Source organism: Aquila chrysaetos (genome assembly GCF_900496995.4).
Source record: "Aquila chrysaetos chrysaetos chromosome W unlocalized genomic scaffold, bAquChr1.4 W_unloc_2, whole genome shotgun sequence".
Lineage (NCBI taxonomy): Eukaryota > Metazoa > Chordata > Aves > Accipitriformes > Accipitridae > Aquila > Aquila chrysaetos.
This window is the reverse complement of record NW_024470322.1, coordinates 1,968,073-1,973,710: the sequence shown is the minus strand read 5'-3', so window position 1 is coordinate 1,973,710 and position 5,638 is coordinate 1,968,073.

Genomic DNA, 5,638 nt, shown 5'->3' with positions numbered 1-5,638 from the left:
AATGAACATCTTATAGGGATGGCCCATAGACTAAGGGAATGATATCTTGTGTGTATATATGTCAAAGGACATGAAAGGTGATGGTGATTAATTGGGATGTATTGGAAAGCATGGGACCTGAGCATGACGTAAATGATATAGAATAAGGGGTGGATACTGTCCTGGTTTCGGCTGGGATAGAGTTAATTTTCTTTCTAGTAGCTGCTATAGTGTTATGCTTTGGATTTAGTATGAGAATAATGTTGATAACACACTTGTTGTGGAACATATTTAGCTAACGGTCACAAGAGCATTCCAGATACTTTTAGAAGGCCTTGAACAGAATAAACAAGAAGACAAAAATAAGAAAGATACCAATTAGAAAAACACAGGTGCACATTCCACGATAAAGAGAACTTGGCACAAACAACCTCAATTCGGAAGTTTATCTTGACCAATTAGGCTGAAACAAGTCTCGTATGTCTTAGTTAGTCTAGCCAATTATGTCTTATGTTTATACGCGTGTACGGTGTTGATATAACCAATCATTAGGTGTATTTAGGCGCGTGGACAGTGCATGAATAATGTGTGCAACCAATAGTAAAATAGCTAAACGCATGTACAGATGTAACTAATGTATAAAATGATGTCTGATGCTCTAGTAAAGTGGACTTCACCTGATCACATTGGTCTGTGTGTGTTGTCCTGTGCCTCCGCACACACTGATGTTTTTAGTTGTTGCTAAGTAGTGTTTATACAAAGTCAAAGATTTTTCAGCTTCTCATGCCCAGCCAGCAAGAAGGCTGGAGGGGCACAAGAAGTTGGGAGGAGACACAGCCAGGGCAGCTGACCCCAACTGGCCAAAGGGGTATTCCATACCATGTGACATCATGCCTAGTATATAAACTGGGGGGAGTTGGCCTGGGGGGGATTGCTGCTTGGGACCTAACTGGGTGTCAGTTGGTGAGTGGTGAGCAATTGCATTGTGCATTACTTTTTTTGTATGTTCCAATTCTTTCATTATTATTATTTTAATTTTATTATTGTTATTATTATCATTATTTGTTTCTTCCTTTCTGTTCTATTAAACTGTTCTTATCTCAACCCACAAGTTTTACCTTTTTTTCCCCGATTGTCTCCCCCATCCCACTGGGTGGGGAGAAGTGAGTGAGCGGCTGCGTGGTACTTAGTTGCTGGCAGGGGTTAAACCACAACAAGTGAGGAAGTGGCTGGTGCTTTGTTACTTCAGGTGATTATGACTGAGTGGCTGGTGTTGGCCTGTGGGATGTCTTTGAGCGTGGGATGCTTTTGAGCTTTGTTATGCATTCTCTCTGTTGGAGTTGGGCCATAGGTCGCTGGCTAGCATGAGTGCTCTAGGTTTCCTCCCCTAACCCTCCATTTTAAAGTGGATGCAAGATTTGGGAACTGGCTTTTAAGTCAGAAGAGCTAAATCTCAAGCACCAGGTTTGCAAGACAGGGAAGTACTTGCTGTTACCAACTATGGTGCAATGAGTGGAGCATCCCTCAGTTAATGGAGGGCCTTAATAAGGTCTTGGATGTCAAGATGAGCCAGGGCTAGAGGAAAGAGCTGGGTAAAACTTTTTTTTTTTTTAAATGCTGAACCTATGCTCAATAGGAGGAGAGGACCTGCTGTGTGGATTATGGGTTCCTATAGGTTCTTTGTGCAGTGCTACTTCTCTGACAGGTGTGTTCTCCAGCAGAGTCCATGTGAACCTTTCTTCCCCTAAGGTGCATTAAGGATTTAACTGCCACCTTCTCTTCTAGAAGTACTTAAGATATGTTACTGTCTTATCACTTACTGTTTCTTGTTTCTTTTTTAGTGTTAGTGCTTCAGTTTCTCTCTGTGTCTGGTATGGTGTGGGAACAGAACAGCAAATGGTGAATTTAATTATAAATGTGGGGGTGTTAGCAATCATGCTAATGTTATTTAGTTTGTCTTGAATTTGTATGCTAGTGCTTGGTCTTTTCCTGTAGTTCGTATTGCACTAGGCCTGCTGCATGCACCCAATGAAAGATAATATCGAATATAAGCAAAATGTAAAAAAAAAAAAACCAAACCCAAAACCCCAAACAAACAAAAAACCCCAACCTTACTGATAATAGGCTAATTCTCTAAGTTCTTGCAACTAAAATAACGTACTGCAAAATATCCAGTCTATGAATAGGGTGTACCACAGAATTCACAGACTTTTTGCAGAACTTGAGACCCATATGCACCATATGGATTGGACTTAAGTGGAATCTCCTTCTGTGACTGCAATGTAGGAGTCAAATGGAATCAAATATAACAGACAGCTGAACTCACTTTTTTTAAGCTGTAAAATAATACAAAGTTCTAGTTAAAGTCACTAGAAATTGTCTGAATTTAACATTTCATTCTTTATAATCTTGTGAAGAAAGTTGTTGTAAATAACATGGCAAGTAGGATTTTATTCTACATTGTTTTAATGTAGTGGTAGTTTTCACTCTGAGGATTTCTTATAAAATCATATTTTAGGGTTGAGTCTAGATTTGATAAAAGTATATCTGTAATATGTAAATATAATTCTAAGGTGACTTTAAGCAAGTGATTTTTTTTTAACCTTATAAACAATATGTTACATAAGAAAATAAAATTATTGTGCTTTCCAGAAAATATGACATCTGTGAAGTACATGCAGAATCCAAACTGAAGATGATTGTAGGTGTTAGTGGAACAGCAAAGTTGAGCATTGTTTGTGCTATCTGCCTGGGACTGACTGCAAAACCTTTTATCGTATAAGCTGATAAAGTGAATACAAACTTTTGTAAAATTTTGATGTTTAATCTGAGTTTTATTGACGGCTCAGCCCATCACAGGGGAACAAAAGACTATCTTCATTGATTTATTTTTTTTTTATTTTTTTTTTTTAAATAAAAAGGTGTCTGAATTGTAGAATAACCCTGGTCCAGAGACAAAGGCTTTTACCAAATGGATGGGTTTATTTAACTGTTTGTTGTCTTGGCTGAATTCTGAGATGGAAACACGTGAATTCTCCTAGAACCTTACTAGACTAGGTATTACGTTGGAAGATTTCCAGGCTTCTGTAGTCGGGTGTCGTGGTTTAACCCCAGCCAGCAACTAAGCACCATGCAGCCGCTCACTCACTCCCCCCCCACCCAGTGGGATGGGGGAGAAAATCAGGAAAAGAGGTAAAAGTCGTGGGTTGAGATAAGAACGGTTTAATAGAACAGAAAAGAAGAAACTAATAATGATAATGATAACACTAATAAAATGACAACAGTAATGATAAAAGGATTAGAATATACAAATGATGCACAGTGCAATTGCTCACCACCTGCTGATTGATACCCAGTTAGTCCCCGAATGGCGATCCCCCGCCGCCACTCCCCCCAGTTTCTATACTAGATGGGATGTCACATGGTATGGAATACCCCGTTGGCCAATTTGGGTCAGCTGCCCTGGCTGTGTCCCCTCCCAACTTCTTGTGCCCCTCCAGCTTTCTCGCTGGCTGAGCATCAGAAGCTGAAAAATCTTTGACTTTAGACTAAACATTACTTAGCAACAACTGAAAACATCAGTGTTATCAACATTCTTATCATCCCTAATTCAAAACACAGCACTGTATCAGCTACTAGGAAGACAATTAATGCTATCCCAGCTGAAACCAGGACAGTATCCACCCCTTAATCTATACCATTGATGTCATGCTCAGTTCCCATACCTTTAGTTACATCCTGGTCAATCATCACCTTTTCCGTCCCTTTAAGACATACGAACAATGATATATATATATATGTATATATGTATACACACACAGAGACATCATTCCTTTAGTTTATGGGTCATGTTCATAAAATGTTTGTTGAGTTCATTTAGTTCCCGACTCTGGGCTCCATCTGTCATACCAGTCTTTCTGGGCAGGAGGGATGGTGCAAAGTCCTCTCAGTCAGCAGAGCAGGACTGGGCTTCACTGCGGTGTGACGAGCAGGTGACATTGGACGCAGCAGGAGGATGGTGTGCACCGTTGGATTGTTGCATGCTGGAGTCAGTTCTGGTTCCATCACTACTGCGCTTTGCTCAGTTTTATCACAGTTTTTTCTTGCTTGATCTAAGTGATTCTTGCTATAGTACTATGGATATAGCATATAACAATTATAGTAACGATAACATACAGTAGCAGGGTTATATAGCAACTAATATCATACAGTTAAATACTGGCTATTCTCACCTAAAACCAAATCCCCTTGAGGCACACATTGGACTTCCCCATCTTTTCGCATCACCCACCAAGTGCACCCAGGCCCTTGAGCAAAAGCAATCCCATGAATGGGTTTACCTTTGCCTGAGGCGGGAGTAACCCAGACTGTCTTCCCTAACATATTTTTTATGTGCACTACAGGAGCTTTATCCCCTTCTACAGTACGTAAAAATTCTGACTGGGCAGGGCCACCCTGATTGGCAGATCCTCTGGCGTTGGCTATCCAGGTGGCTTTTGCTAAATGTGTATCCCAATGTTTGAAGGTTCCACCCCCCATTACTCTCAATGTAGTCTTTAACAGTCCATTGTATGAACACTATCCTGGGCCTTGAAAAGCAGTTCTTGTGGCGACATGGCACCCCAGAGAGAATTGAGTCAGACAACGGGACTCATTTCCGAAACAACCTCATAGACACCTGGGCCAAAGAGCATGGCATTGAGTGGGTGTATCACATCCCCTATCATGCACCAGCCTCTGGGAAAATTGAGCGAAACAATGGACTCTTAAAGACTACATTGAGAGTAATGGGGGGTGGAACCTTCAAACATTGGGATACACATTTAGCAAAAGCCACCTGGTTAGTCAACACCAGAGGATCTGCCAATCGGGGTGGCCCTGCCCAGTCAGAATTTTTCGTACTGTAGAAGGGGATAAAGTCCCTGTAGTGCACACAAAAAATATGTTAGGGAAGACAGTCTGGGTTACTCCTGCCTCAGGCAAAGGTAAACCCATTTGTGGGATTGCTTTTGCTCAAGGGCCTGGGTGCACTTGGTGGGTGATGCGAAAAGATGGGGAAGTCCGATGTGTGCCTCAAGGGGGTTTAATCTTAGGTGAGAATAGCCAGAATTAAACTGTATGATATTAGTTGCTATATAACCCTGCTACTGTATGTTATCGTTACTATAATTGTTATATGCTATATCCATAGTACTACAGTAAGAATCACTTAGATCAAACAAGAAAAAACTGTGATAAACCTGAGCGAAGTGCAGTAGTGATGGAACCAGAACTGACTCCAGCATGCAACAATCCAACGGTGCACACCATCCTCCTGCTGCGTCCAATGTCATCTGCTTGTCACACTGCGCTGAAGCCCAACTCTGCTCTACCGACTGAGAGGACTTTGCACCATCCCTCCTGCCCAGAAAGACTGGTATGACAGATGGAGCCCAGAGTCAGGAACTAAATGAACTCAACGAACATTTAATGAACATAACCAATAAACTAAAAGAATGATATCTCTGTGTACGGATACATTTATATATATATATATATCTCATTGTTCATATGTCTCAAAGGGATGGAAAAGGTGATAATGATTGACCAGGATGTAACTAAAGGTATGGGAACTGAGCATGACATCAGTGGTATAGAATAAGGGGTGGATACTGTCCTA